Below are 14,735 nucleotides of genomic sequence, written 5' to 3' on the forward strand. Positions count from 1 at the left end.
CTTGTTCATGGTATGATTAGAGATTTCTATTGAAACCTATACATTTTGGGTATTATGTTATGAATATTATTTAAGCCTCCTGTTTAGCTCTGACACTGCTATCAAAGGGGAAGCAGGGGTGGGGAGGGTACTTCATTACTACCAAGTAGTGGTAGATAACTAGGCTACACACTCAGCCTCCATTGACAACCATGGTTAGGAAAAGACTCCTATTTACTACTGGGCAGATCCAGCTTCCCACTAGTCCTCCACTGCCACCTCTCTAACTGGGAGGGGTAGGAGTGCCTTATTACCACTTCCCACATGACATTCATTGATAACACAGGAGGGGACTGGCCTTGTTACTGCTGGGTGATCGTGAGTGCTGACTTTCCACTAGGTATCCTCTAACACCACTCCAGCAGAAAGGAAAAGGTGTCTTATTACCGACAGTTAATGTGAAAGTACAGGTTCCCTGCATGGTCCTCTTTGATACTACCAGTGAAAAGGGCTCCTTACTACCTGGCAGGGATAAAAGTCTGAGCTCCCTACTTGGTTTTTTTCTGATACCACTTTGCTGAGGCTTTGGGAGCATCTCACTACAAGTCTATAACAAAAGAACTGTAGATTTCCCAGTTGACCTTTTCTGGTATGTGGGTGTTGGTGGGAACACAGATTTTTCAGTGTTTGTTGGCTGGATTGGAGTGGTTATTGTCTAAAAGCTTTCTGTCTTGCTAACCTGCCCTTAATGTGGGTCTTTGACTAGAGAAAGTAGACTCTTGTGAGTGTCTCTTGTGTTTGCAACCACTGGCATTTCTGGGTCGCCAGAATCTTCAGCTCCAAGTCTGAATGTATAAGGAAAAAAAAAAAAAAGAGTAAACAAACAAAACCCCAGGGAACTCACTTGACCTTATTGTTCCTTGGATACTGAAGTCCATGGATGATCTGCCTTCTCTCCACCTGTTAGTCTCCTTATGTTCATTTTATAGATAATGTCAAAACTTTTTAGTCGCATTTCATGGGGGAATAATAAAAGGAACACTTATTCCATCTTCTCAGAAATGGAAGGCCTTGGGAACATTATTCTAAAGAACTTCTTTTGGTGAAAAAAACAAAGCAAAGAGTTTGATGGGTTAGTATGTAGTCCAAAGGGAAAGTGAGAGATGTGTTGCAAGCTTCCCAAAGATAATTTCTTTTCACATAAGGTACAAACAACCAGCCAGACTTGAGTTTACTGATTGGGATCAGAGCAAATTCACGGGGATGTGAACCACCTAAGGGCACCAATGGTCACTTGTCATCTGTGACAGATTATGAAAATCTGGCAGTTGGTGTAGTTTTTATTGGATGTTTCATTTATGAGATTTACCCTCTCCCCCTTTCAGAGTTTGTTCAGTATCTTTCTCCCACGGACTATAGCTTCATGAAAGCAGGAGAACAATGTCTATTAGGTAAACCTGACCCATTAAAGGTTCTCTCTGCCTATATGATGAATTGAAATAACAATGAATAGTTTATCATCTTCTGATACTGATCTTAAATAAATATTTAAGGTACTGTTCTTTAATAATTATCATTTGTGTAAAGTTACTTAATCTTTCCTACATTTTTTCATAGTTTCAAAGAAAAAACCTTCTACTTCTTTTCCACTTTCTACCACTTTGGGCATCAACATCTTCAACTTGGCTTAGAACTCAAATTTCTCTGTTTCCTTCATGGATGTGGACTACCTTCACCAACTCGAGTACTTCTTAATGAAGCATCTTATGTGAGAACTAGGTTGTAGATTAGTAGGAGAACCTTAGCCCCCACCTCGACTATCAGTCTTCTTTTCTTTCCTCCTAGTTTCATGTATCCTCTAAATATGTGGCCATAGGAGGCAACTGTATGGTTGTCAATTTAGGGCTTCATGCTAACAGTTTATTTCCTCAGTTTTTCCTATTTTAGAAGGATAATTTCTGTTTGCTCTTCTTAGAGAGTGTTATATCTCTCTCTCTCTCTCTCTCTCTCTCTCTCTCTCTCTCTCTCTCTCTCTCTCTCTCTCTCTCTTTCTCTCTCTCTCTCTCTAACAGGTATTTTCAGCTGCTATTTTCCCCTAGAAGCTTAAATGTGATAGTATTTCCTATCATTTGTTGTTGCCCCTGGGTATCTGCAAATTTCATAATGGTTTACTGATAGAGAGCTCCTTCTTCGAGTTACATTCCTGCCTTAATCAAGAACTTAGATTTTTAAAAACACTTAAGAGTCCCCCCACTGCACACACACATATACATCACAACCACAAAATGCACTCTGCACATAGAAGTCACGTGGAAGATATACTCACTCAAAGCCCCACCCCCAAACAGATCCTACCTTTCCATTAATGCCCACTTTGCCCTAGACCCTCAACTTTTAGCAATTCCTATAATTTCCCAGTGCCTCAAAGGAGAAGGCAGAGGGCCTCCTCTACCCAAGGAACAAGGGTTCCAGACATATCTCCAGATGTGTCTGACTTCTTGGCTTGTCAGAGAACAAGACTGGGGCATACAGAAGAGGAACACATGCTACAACAGAAGAGGATTCAGGAGTCTTCACTGGTTTGGGCAGCCAACAGAAAATGACCTTTGTGCCCTTAAGAAACTTCTTCTTGAAAGAACCTGTGACATTAAACAAATAGGAACTCTTGGGAAACAGCACTACATAGATGCTCTTCATGACAATCTTGAAGCTTCCCTGGTTATGATGGAGGCTGCCCCATACCTAGTCAAGGAGCTCACATGCGCATTGCACATAGCTATAGTGAATCAAAATATGAACTTGATGCAAGTCCTGCTTGCCCCCTGAGCCAGCCATCTCTGCAAGATGTACAGGAGTGATCTTCTGCCACAGCCCTAGAAACCTCATCAACCTTGGGGAATATCCTTTGTCCTTTGCTGCAATGAGGAGATTGTGTGGCTGCTCATTGAATATGGAGCTGACATCCAAGCACAGAACTTTCATCAGGAGACACGGTACTACATATCCTCATCCTGCAGCCCCCAAAGACATTTGTTTGTCAGATGTACAACCTGCTGCTGTTTTATGATGGATGTGGGGACCACCTGAAGTCCCTGGGCCAATCACCACAGTCTCATCCCCTTCAAGCTGGTCGGAGTGGACGGCAATACTGTGACATTTCAGCATCTGATACAGAAGCGAACATATGGCCCATTGACCTCCACTCTCTGTGACCTCACAGAGATCGACTCCCAAGGAGAGGAGCTGCCCTATCTGGAGCTTATGGTCTCCTCCAAAAAGCAAGAAGCTTGGCAGATTCTGGATCAGACCCCAGTGAAGGAGCTGGTTATTCTGATGTGGAAATGATACGGATGACCATACTTCTGAATTCTAGCGCCTTGTACACGTTATATATAATCTGCTTCACCATGTGCTGTGTCTACCACTCACTCAAGTTTCGTGATGATAACCATACAGATTCTCAGGATAACACCATACTCCAAAAGAAACTACTCCAGGAGGCCCATGTGACTTCTCAGGTTGAAATCCAACTGTGCATGAGCTGGTGACCATAATAGGGCCTGTGATCAACCTGCTTCTAGAAATTGAGGACATCTATATGGTTGGTGCCACTTGTTATTTTGAACAGACAGTACTTGGGCAGTCCATTCCATACCATAATCATCACCTATGCTTGCCTGGTAATGTGGCTCTGCACCATCACTGGTGGCTGATAGTGCCAGTGTCCTTTGCCCTGGTTCAGTGTCATGTACTTTGCCTGAGAATTTCAGATGTTGGACCCCTTCACCATCATGATCCAGAAAATGATTTTTGGAGGTGTGATGCTTTCCTGCTGATTGATGGCTATGACAATATTGGGCTTTGCCTCAGAATTCCATAACGCTTTCTAGACAGCAGATTCAATGACTCTGGGTCAATTCTGTGACTATCTCATGGCATTGTTCAGCACCTTCTAACTTTTCCTTACTGTTATTGATGGGTCCATCAACTACTATGTAAACTTGCCCTTCATGTTTGGAGTGGTCTACTTTGCTTTATTCATCATTGCCACACTGCTTATGCTCAACCTGTTCATTGCCATGATGGGTGACACACACTAGCATGTGGCCCATGAGAGGGTTGAGCTCTGGAGAGCCCATGGTGATGCTGGAGTGGAAAATGTCTCACAGCCTGTGGGATCTGTGGACACAAATACAGGCTAGGGAACTGCTAGTCCCTGCAGATTGAAAACCATCATGATCAGACTCCTTTGCAAGTGCTTCACTATGTGGAAGATTTCAAGGGCTCAAACAAAAAGGATGGAAAAGAAAATCTTTTGGAGAAACTGCCCTCTGTGGCTGAAAGTGGGACGCTAACCAAAGCCTACTCCCTCCCTGTCCTGGATCATGTCCCACAGCAGTAGCAGTCACTGGGGCTGGGAGAAAATTCAGCACAACACATTGGGGCTCCTAAACCTTGGATTGGACCTTGGTGAGGGAAATGGAGAAGAGAGAGTCTATCACTTTTGACTTTATCACTTTAACATGTCTCCAGAAACTCTTGACCTGACTCCAGATGGGGGTGTGGGGTGAGTAGAGAGGGAGACATCAATGAAGCATCTAATTTTTATGCCCATTAATTATAAGAAGTTATGGCAAGAATAGTTCCTAAAAGGTCATGTGCCATCCTTCGCATCAGCATTTCTGGAGGTGGGCAATGGACATCCATGTTTCTACATATCCTCTGAATTTTTGTAAGTTTCATATCTTGGGGGAAATGAAGGTATCTTTTGGAACAAAGTTGGACTAGGCAATTAAAGACATGAAGTGGGGATATGAGACTAATTTCAGATGATTTCTCATTCTACCTCATGTGGGTACTAGAAAGTAGTAATCTGGTAGAGGCCACCTTCAGAGAAAGATGGTAAAGATATTGTGACCCTTTCTTTTTTTCCTACTCCTCTGTAGGACTTTCTTGCCAACCCACCCCCCACCTTGAACACTACAAGAAGCAAAATTCCTTATCCATGCTTTAGAAGGTTCAGAGTCTGAAAGCGTTTGCATTTCGTTTTCATTCTGATGTGTTTTAAAATACGTGAGGTAACTTTTGCCTTTCTATGCTTGACTGGTCTAATTATTTTTCTATAGAACCCTTCATTCTCCATTATTCATGTAGCTCATTAGAAATTAATTATCTCTATGCAGTTTTCTGGCTATGTCTCCTGCCACAGCCATTTCTCCACCCTCCATCTCTCTTTGCCTTTGTGCCAAGTTGTGGGATGAATGGCAATAAGGAAGAATAGGCCATCTATCTCCAGAAGAGAAATTGGGAATCAGATATCCAAGGTACCCGTTATAATGGCTTACAAAGAATCATCCTCTGTTCTAGTTTGCTAGCTGCTGGAATGCAATATACCAGAAACAGCATGGCTTTTTAACACGGGAATTTAATAAGTTGTTAGCTTATAGTTCTAAGGCCGAAAAAATGTTCCAATTAAAACAAGTCTATAGGAATGTCCAACCTAAGGCATCCAGGGAAAGATACCTTGGTTCAAGAAGACTGATGAAGTTCAGGGTTTCTCTCTCAAGTGAGAAGCCACATGGCAAACACAGCATCATCTGCTAGCTTTCTCTCCGGGCTTCCTGTTTCATGAAGCTCCCCAGGAGGCATTTTTCTTCTTCATCTCTAAAGGTGCTGGCTGGTGGACTCTCTGCTTCTCATGGCTATGTCATTATGCTCTCTCAGAATCTCCTCATTCTCCAAAATGTTTCTTCTTTTATAGGATTCTAGTAAACTAATCAAGACCCACCTGAATGGGTGGAGACAAGCCTTTATCTAATCAAGTTTAATACCCACTCTTATTGAGTCACATCTCCAGGGAGATGATCTAATTAAAGTTTCAAACACACAGTACTGAATAGGGATTAGAAGAAATGACTGCCTTTACAAAATGGCATTAGGATTAAAACATGGCTTTTCTAGGGTACATACATCCTTTCAAACGGCACACCCTCTTTGTTCCCAGCCCTTTACTTCTCTTGTCTCTATCATCACCCTTGCCACAGGCCAGAACATAGTTTAAGAGGACTGTGGTCTGAAATAGTAAAGAGATAAGTGGGACTTTTGACCCATAGAAAACTTCATTTAGACACCCACACATATGCAATGCTGAGTATTGAACACTGAGGGATCATACAATCATGCACCCACACAGTCAAGATTCTTCTTTATGTTCTTTCCCAATGGAAGTGCTTTCACTGCTTTGTAAGCTAAACTTACATCTATATTCAGATCTGGCATTCTGGCTCTTCAGATTCCTGTGTCCACACTGTCTCCTCTAACTTTTCACATTTGTGTCTTCAACCTTTCCTTTGCCACCAGCACTGTCAGCAAATAAACATGCTCTATTCTTTTCTGTCTTTAAAGAAATTACAAATTCTTTCTGAACTTCACCTCTCCTTTCAGCTACTGCTCTTCTAACTCCCCATTTAGAGCCAAACTTCTTGAGTACGCTACATTTTTTGCTTACCACCCACTCATTGCTTAACCCATTGGGATTTGACCTTGTGTTCTCCAACCTCTTGTTAAGGTTATCTACCTGTAGATAAATGTACTGAACAGTCTTCCTTTTGCATGACCTTTCTGTAGCTTTCAGAAAAAGTTGAACATTCACAACTTCTCAGCATATCTAGCACCGCTGCCACTCTGGCCACTTCTCTTTTTCTGTGGATCTCTTAAATATTATTAGTCGACAAGGTTCTGACCACAACTCTGTGTTTCCCTCACCTCCTGGGCAGTCCCACCCACATCTATAGATCCTATTAACCACACACATGTGTGTAATCCCATGTTCAGTCTCCTCACCTGTTGAGCTCCAGGAATGAAGAGCTGAGACACCTATCTGTTGTGGGCGGCTTTAACTGGATATCTTACAGATATGCAGATTCAACATGTCCCAAACAGAACAGCTGTTCCTACTCACCAAACCTGCTCTTCCTGTTTTCACAAGTCACTGCCTCACCCAAGATCTTGGATGTCATCCTCAACCCTTCTGTCTCAACTCTCACATCATGTAAATCTCAAGTATGTGGATTCTATTATCTAAACATCTCCTTTGAAAAATGCCTAGTTTTCGTTAGGTAATTATTACATGGTAGAAATTCAAAAAGCACACATAATAAACAAGGAAATTAAGGTATTCTACCTTTACCCCATTCCCCAGGTGTTCTCCTCGGGGACATTCAGTAATAAAATTTTATTATTTATCATTACAAAATGCTTTATGAATATTTAAGCCTATATGATATTAGAAAAAAAATCTATATTAGATACCAGAAAAAAAAAAACACTTTTTGCTTTTTTCAGTTGGTAAAACATTTTGAAGACTGTCCTACACCAATATAACAGTAAGTCCCATACCAATACAATATTAAAACAAACTTCTCTTTGTGCCTGCCCCTCCCAGTTCTGCTGTTCATCTAGAATGGTCTGCCATTCTTTCCCTCCTGCATTACAGAAGTAGGTGTCTAACTCCTCTCTTTACATGTTGTTTTGCTCTTCTTCAATCCATAGTCCACACTGTAGCAAAAATTGTCTTGGAAAATTGCAACTCCTACCTCAAAATACTGTCTTCTCTGAAGCCCTTCCATAAACTCAGTCCTGGCCCCTCTCGCCCATTTCTCCACTTGTTCTCTATTTTATTAATCTGCATTATTATTTCTTTAATCTCTGGAGATTACCATATTCTCTTTCCTCCAGGTCTCCACAATCTTTGGGCCTTTCTACCCTTATGCATCCATTCCCTCTTCCATCTTCACAAATTCTATTCATTCTATAAGTCTCAGCTTAATAATCACACATGGTGGTATGTGTTTTGTGAGGTAAGGGGAATTTTCACTCAAAGGCTAGGTTAGGGTCCAGATGCTTTATATTTTTAGACTACCTTGTACATTTATTATACTTCCTGCATGTCACTTCAATTATTTGATTAAATGTCTGTGTCCCAAACAGATTGGAAATTAGATGAGGCTCATCACTGTGCCTTGCACCATTCCAGTACAATGTAGTATGTAATAAATATTTATTAACTGAAGTAAATAACATTTAAGCAGAGTTATTTACTTATGGCATTTAATGCTTCATCCTGGCAAAAGCTGCTCCAAACCATTGTTACTCCTTATGTGTCACTGACTGATTGGAAGTCATTTCAGATAGCATCAATGATATATTTTAAGTCTGAAAATATCCTAATTGATAGTAATAGAATATTTCTATAAAAGTAGGTCATTTTAGGGAGAATCAGCACACTAAGAACCTAACTTGGGGAAAAAATATTTTAGGCAGTGACTGTTCACAAAGAGCTTTGGGGGGCTACTGAACTATTCTTGTTCCATCACATTGGTTTCACATTGACACAGCACAAGGCACTGAAGAATGCTTAATAAAAGTAAAATGAACAAATAATTGACATGAATGGATGAAGGAATGATTGAATGAATGAATGCAAAAGTGAAGCAATGGCTAAATGAGTGAATCACATGCTGTATGCATCTGCTTAATAGCTTCCAATTTCTGAGTTTAAGGACAATTCTGGCACAGACAGGGCTTGTTGGAATATACTAGTTGAGATTATCAGGCAAGGAAATGATTACTTGAGCCTCTATTCCCTCTCAGGTGTAGTACAAAACAATTTTATAGACAACTGGCTTCTTTACAAACCCTTCCCTAAAAGTTTCCTTTAAAAAATAAGTCTATCTTATGAATATAAAATAATGAAATTTATTCTAATAATAATTCATTTATTCTAAATAGTAGATTTCCAGGCCATATTTTTTCTGTTGCATCTTCTGGGTGAGGGATAGCCTATATCAGGTACTGGGCATGGAGTGGTGAGCAAGACAAAGTCTCTGCACTCACAGAACTTTATATGCTAGTGTGGGAGACACACCCAAATACATAAATAATAGTAGATAATGGTAAATCCTAGGTAGAGACCAGACAGGGTGCAGGGATCCAGAATAACAGACAGAGTAGTCTCTGAGGCGAAGATAGTTAAGCTGAAAATTTCCTTTGTTAACTGGGTCAAAGAGCCATCATGTTCAACCACTCAAAGTTCCACCTCAGTAGCACTTACTATGCTGACCATTACACATCTTCTGCTCACAATGGTCCCCCTGTTCAATGGTCAACACTCTTGAAGAGGGTGCTGGTCTTTCAAAATATGCCTACACTGCAATTCTGCATTTCTATCCTTTGGTCTTGAAAAACAGTCCATGAATTTTACATCCACTTCTGCTCCTCATTAATGTAATCTCTCTTGAAATCTTGGTAGGTGTTGGAGTAACTGTCACCTATTTGCTTCTTTGCACAAATGAATGATTTTAAGTTATTTTAGGAGTGCCTTGTTAATCTATGTTGATACAAAGAATAATAACAACGACGATGGGGTACGTCCATCAGATGCAGAAATATATTTATTCACCGTGTAAAGCAGCAGGGCAACTCAGAGGAACTGAGGAAGTGACCCAAGGTGTCACTTAATTTAAAGGTGATCCCTTAATTTAAAAGTGTTTTTTCTTCCCTTTCTTTGTTTTTTCCTTTGGCCTAAGATTGAATGAGCTGAATGTCTGTGCTCAGAAAGATGTTTGAGCTGTCCCTGCCCATTTAAAGAGACAATTGGTACTGAAAATGGATGTAGGTGGCATCGGTGCACAGCCAACATAGAATTTGTCTGGCTAGAGGAAGTTTGAAAAACGAATTCTTAAACTATAAATATCTATAAAATTGTCTTTTAGCTGAATAGGTAGCTGATGGACATAAAAGCACACACATAAATGATATTTATGCAAATAATCATGGAAATATATGTGCATTTATGTACACAGGTACTATTGACCAACACTTGTGTTAGCGTAGAGGCTTGCACTTGGGGCTAACAGCTTTAAACTATTAATACTTGCTATAGGAAAAAAACAATTTAAAAACTTATTAATTATGCTTAAAATTTACATTTTTATTTTTATTCCAAGCCTTGATTGCAGTCTATTAATAAATGAAACTGTGCTTGCATTTTTAAGTACTTCTGGATTACAAAAACTTTGTTTTCAAAGAGGGCAAAGCTCACTTGATACTTCAGTTTACTAGGGGAAGAGTCAAGGGAGAATGCATTATTAAATTAAAAAATGCGTTGAATAGTAGGAGTTCAATAAATGTACTTAGAGCCTGCTGAAGACTTTTTCTGTTAAATTTAATTTATGATCTTATCAAAGTAAAAGAGAGACATTTTTAAAAAAATCACAAAATACTTCAAGGCTTATGATGCAAAAAGCAGTTCATTACTCCATGACTTCACAATCCTGAATTATTTAATGTCTTGTTTGTTTTCTTCTTGAATTTATACCCACATTTCTATTGTCTATACTATAAGTATACTTGAAGTGCTATTAAAATTTTTTTCTCCATTTCAGCAATTATTTGTTGACTTCAAAATAAAAACAGTTTGACTTCTTCCTTTACTATTTCTTATTCTTGGCTTATTTCACTAGTTAGGACTTCCTACTTGTGGTTGAAAGGATTGTGCCTTGTTTTTGACCTTAGAGGAAAAGGGTTCAGACTTTTCTTCATGATGTAGGATGTTAACTTTAGGGTTTTATAAATTCTCTTTATCAGGTTTAGGAAATTCTGCTTGCTTCCTGGTTTGCTGAGTTTGCTTTTGCTTTGTTTTTAATTACAAATGGGTATTGAATTGAATGAAAATTTTTTCTCTACATCTATTGAAATGACCATATGTCTTTTCTATTTTAGACTATTGATGTAGTGAATAACATTAATTGATTTTTAAATTTTTATTTATTTTTAATTTTGTTGTATTTATTATTATTATTATTATTATTATTATTATTATTATTATTTTGCATGGGCAGGCACTGGGAATTGAACCCGGGTCTCCAGCATGACAGGCAAGAACTCTACCTGCTGAGCCACTGTGGCTCATCCAGTATTAATTAATTTTTGAATGTTAAACTACCTTCCATTGTCTGGGATAAGGACCTATAAGCCATGGTGTAAGATCCTTTTTATGTATTCTGGGTTTGGATTGTTAATATTCTGCAAGAAGTTTTGTTTCTATGTTCATGTAGAATACTGGCCTCAGTTTTCTTTTCCTGTAATATCTTTGCCAGGTTTTATTATCAGGGTTATGCTGGCCTCATAAACTATATTGGGGAGTATCCCTGATTCCTCTGATTTCTGAAAGAGTTTGCTTAAGATTGACACTATTTCTTCTTGAAATGTTTGATAGAATTCACTGGTGAAATAATTTGAGTTTACAGCTTTTCTGTGAGGAGATATTCTATTACAAATCCAATTTCTTTACAATAGTTTTAGAATTATTTAAGGTTTTTAGATCTTCTGGTATCTATTTTGATAAGATGTGGTTTTCAAGAAATTTTTAATTTTCATCTAATTGTTGAATTATTTGTATAAAATTGTTCGTAATATCCCCCTTGTTATCCTTTAAATATCTGGGGAAACTGCAGATCCTTTTTCTTTTTCTTTCATTAAACTGATGCCTTTTTCTTTTATAATATTGGTAATTTGTATTCTTTCTCTTTTTTTCTTTATTAGTCTAGCTAAGAGCTGACCAATTTTATCAATTAAAAACACAACTATTGAGGTGCAAGGATGGTTCAGTGGTAGAATTTTTGTTTGCTGTGCAGGAGACCAGGTTCAATTCCTGGTCCATGCACTTCCCCAAAAACAAACAAACAAGCAAAACAAACAAATAAAATACAAAAAATGAACAAAAATTCAAGAAATGGTGCTCCAATAATGGGATACTTACATGGAAAAATAATGAATGGTGAACCTGCCATACAGCATACAAAAAAATGTACAAAACACACACATACACAACTATTTACTTTGTTCATTTTCCTCTATTGTCTATCCATTTTCAATTTCATTGATAATTGCTTATTTTTATTATCCATTTTCTCCTTACAGTGGGCTTAAGTTCTTTTATTCTAGTTTCTAAGGGAGCTTAGAACTACTGAGTTTATATTTTTCTAATATAAACATTTAAAGCTATAAATTTCCCCCTAAATACTACTTTAGGTATATCCCACAAATTTGGTAAATTTTTGTTTTTATTACATTTCCTAATTTTCTTTTTTATTTTATCTTTGACTCATGCACTATTTAGATAATAATATTTGCTTCCTAATAATTGGGGATTTTGTTTCCTAATAATTGGGGATTTCCCAGACTTTCTTATTGATTTCTAGTTTAATTCCATTGTGGCAAGAGATGACTTTTTACATTTATTAGAACTAGTTTTGTGGCCCCACATGTGGTCTGCCTTGGTAATGGTTCCATGTGCACTTGAAAACTAATGTATATGCTATTTTGGGTGAAGTGTTCTATAAATGCCAGTTAGGTCAGGTCAGTTGCTAATGTTGTTCAGATCTTCTCTCTCCTTACAGATTTTCTGTCTACTTGCTCTATCCCTATTTGACAAATGAGTGTTGAAAATTTCAATTATAATTATAGATTTTCTATTTCTCCTTATAGTTCTATCATTTTCAGTTTTATATGTACTGAAGCTCTGCTTTTAAGCATATAAACATTTAGGAATGATAATGATGACTTGATCCTTTAGTCATTCTGAAATGACCTCCTTTATCCCTGGTAATAATTTTTATTCTGAAGCCTATTTCATCTGATATTAATACAATCACTCCAGCTTGGTTTTGATGAGGGCTGATATGCATATATTTTTTTCACCCTTTTCCTTTTAGTCTATGTGTGTATATGTACTTAAATTGGGTTCCTCATTCCCCATCTCTAGCTTTTAGCAGCCAGGCCTTCCTTTGGAGGCAGACTCAAGGCCTCAGGGGAGCTCTCTCTCTCAGAGCTCCTGCCTTGCCTTCAACTGGAAATCCTCAGGATTCTAATCTGTTATGGCAGTCCACTCTAGGCCATTCATTATTAACAGTTCAGCTGGTTCCTTCCGATTCCTGTCTATGGTGGATTATCTCCTCTTCTAACTCTCTCCCAGGAAGGAAAGCAAGAATACGTCTTTTTACTATAAAAGACTTGTTAGTTTCTGAATTTTGGTTCATTCAGATTTACCTGGGTCCTCAATTCCCTAATGCATTTATTGAAATTATGAATCTGTAGCAGATGCATCTTGTTTATGTTGTTAAAATGATGCAATGGCGTCTTGCAATTTGTTATATCCTATATATACCTCCTTCTACCTTTCCTATGTAGGCTTAGGAATTTTTGGTTAAATCAGTATTAAGGTACATACCATTATAGCTATGTAACTATTGTTCACTTTTAAGACACAGATCATTTCCTTTTACAAATTTTTGTTTCTCCTGGACTTAATGATCAGTGATAAGAATATAAAAAAGTTAAGCAAGTACAAAAACAAGATCTTCAGATTCCTGCAGGGTCTTACAAACTTTTTATCAGAATCATAAAAACCTACTAAATCTTACTATTTTCTACATGCTTAATACATCCAGAATCCTATTGATTCCATTTTCTTCTGGAGCTCCCTGTCCTGTTCTATTTTGGAAAGATTGTTTTACTCCAGTGCCCATCTCAGTTCCCCTCTCCTGCACCCAATCCTTTGTTTCCTTGATTCTTTCTCTTGGTTCATTCTTGTGCTTTGGCAGGGAACATCTGCAGTAGTTGCCTAACAAAAGGCGTATGGGAAGTACATTTTTAAAGTCCTCGTATATATCAAAATATTGTTGATTGATAGATTGGCCGACCATAAAATTCTCATTTGGAAATCATTATCCCTCAGAATTTTGAAGGAACTTCTCCTTTGCTTTCCAGCATTACTTAGAAATGTTGCTGTGCAAAAGTCCCTTTTCATGCTAATACCTGTTTTTTTTTTTTTTTTTTTGTCATTTTTGTTTGTTTTCCTCCTTTAATGCCTTTAGGAACTGCTCTATTGGCAAATTTCTGAAGTTTCATAATGAGTTGCCTTGATGAGCCTTTTTCAAGGGCTATTAATCTGGAAAACCCATATCCCTCAGTTCTCAGATTTTTCCTTTATTATTTACTTCATATGCTCCTCTTTTAATTTTCCCTGTTCTTTCTTCTGTAACGCTATATGATTGTTGGACTAGATATTCTCCTTTTGAGTCTCTTTTATTTTACATCTCTTGGGCCTTTTGATCTATTTCTTGGGACATTCCATTAATTTTATCTTCCCAACTTTCTCTTTTTCTCTCTCTTAAATTTTACTATGCTATTTTCTTATTTGTTAATGGATGGAATACCTTGTTTCATTTCTTTGAAGATACTTTAGGGTCTCTTCCTCCTTTGAAGTTTTTATTCTGCTTTTATTGTGTGGTTTTTTTTTTTCAACACCTCTATTTATTCCGAGTAATTTTTTCTGGTTTAAATATTTTGGTCTCTTTCTTTCAAGTATGAAGTTTTCCTCAAATGTCTGGCTATTCTAAGCTGCTCATCCATCTTAAGAATGAAGCATAAAAACACCCTGGGAGTGGGACTTGTTCACTAGTAGGTTTTACTGATGGACAGTCCCTTCATTTTTTAGATGTAGATATCTCAGTGTCTCTATGTTATTTTCTCTCACATCTCAGGTCTATTGATCTGGAGAAGAAATACAAAACCACCTACCTGGGCTGGATATAGACCTGGCTGCCAGCATTCTGAGAACTGATTAAGGAAAGTAGATGATGGAGAGGGTTGGGGATGAGTGCCTCATCATTTATTATTCACATATTCATTCA

General features: G+C 38.0%; 1 long non-coding RNA gene and 1 pseudogene across 1 annotated transcript in view; one reads left to right on the forward strand and one right to left on the reverse strand.

Moving 5' to 3' along the window:
• The window catches only part of LOC143669987 (uncharacterized), a 224,485-nt gene that overhangs the window by 12,148 nt on the left and 197,602 nt on the right, over positions 1–14,735 (reverse strand). The gene's annotated exons all lie outside the window — the stretch shown is intronic.
• On the forward strand, positions 2,464–4,487 carry LOC143669568 (transient receptor potential cation channel subfamily V member 5 pseudogene; annotated as a pseudogene).

The sequence above is a fragment of the Tamandua tetradactyla genome, chromosome 26 (genome assembly GCF_023851605.1).
Source record: "Tamandua tetradactyla isolate mTamTet1 chromosome 26, mTamTet1.pri, whole genome shotgun sequence".
In the NCBI taxonomy this organism is placed as follows: domain Eukaryota; kingdom Metazoa; phylum Chordata; class Mammalia; order Pilosa; family Myrmecophagidae; genus Tamandua; species Tamandua tetradactyla.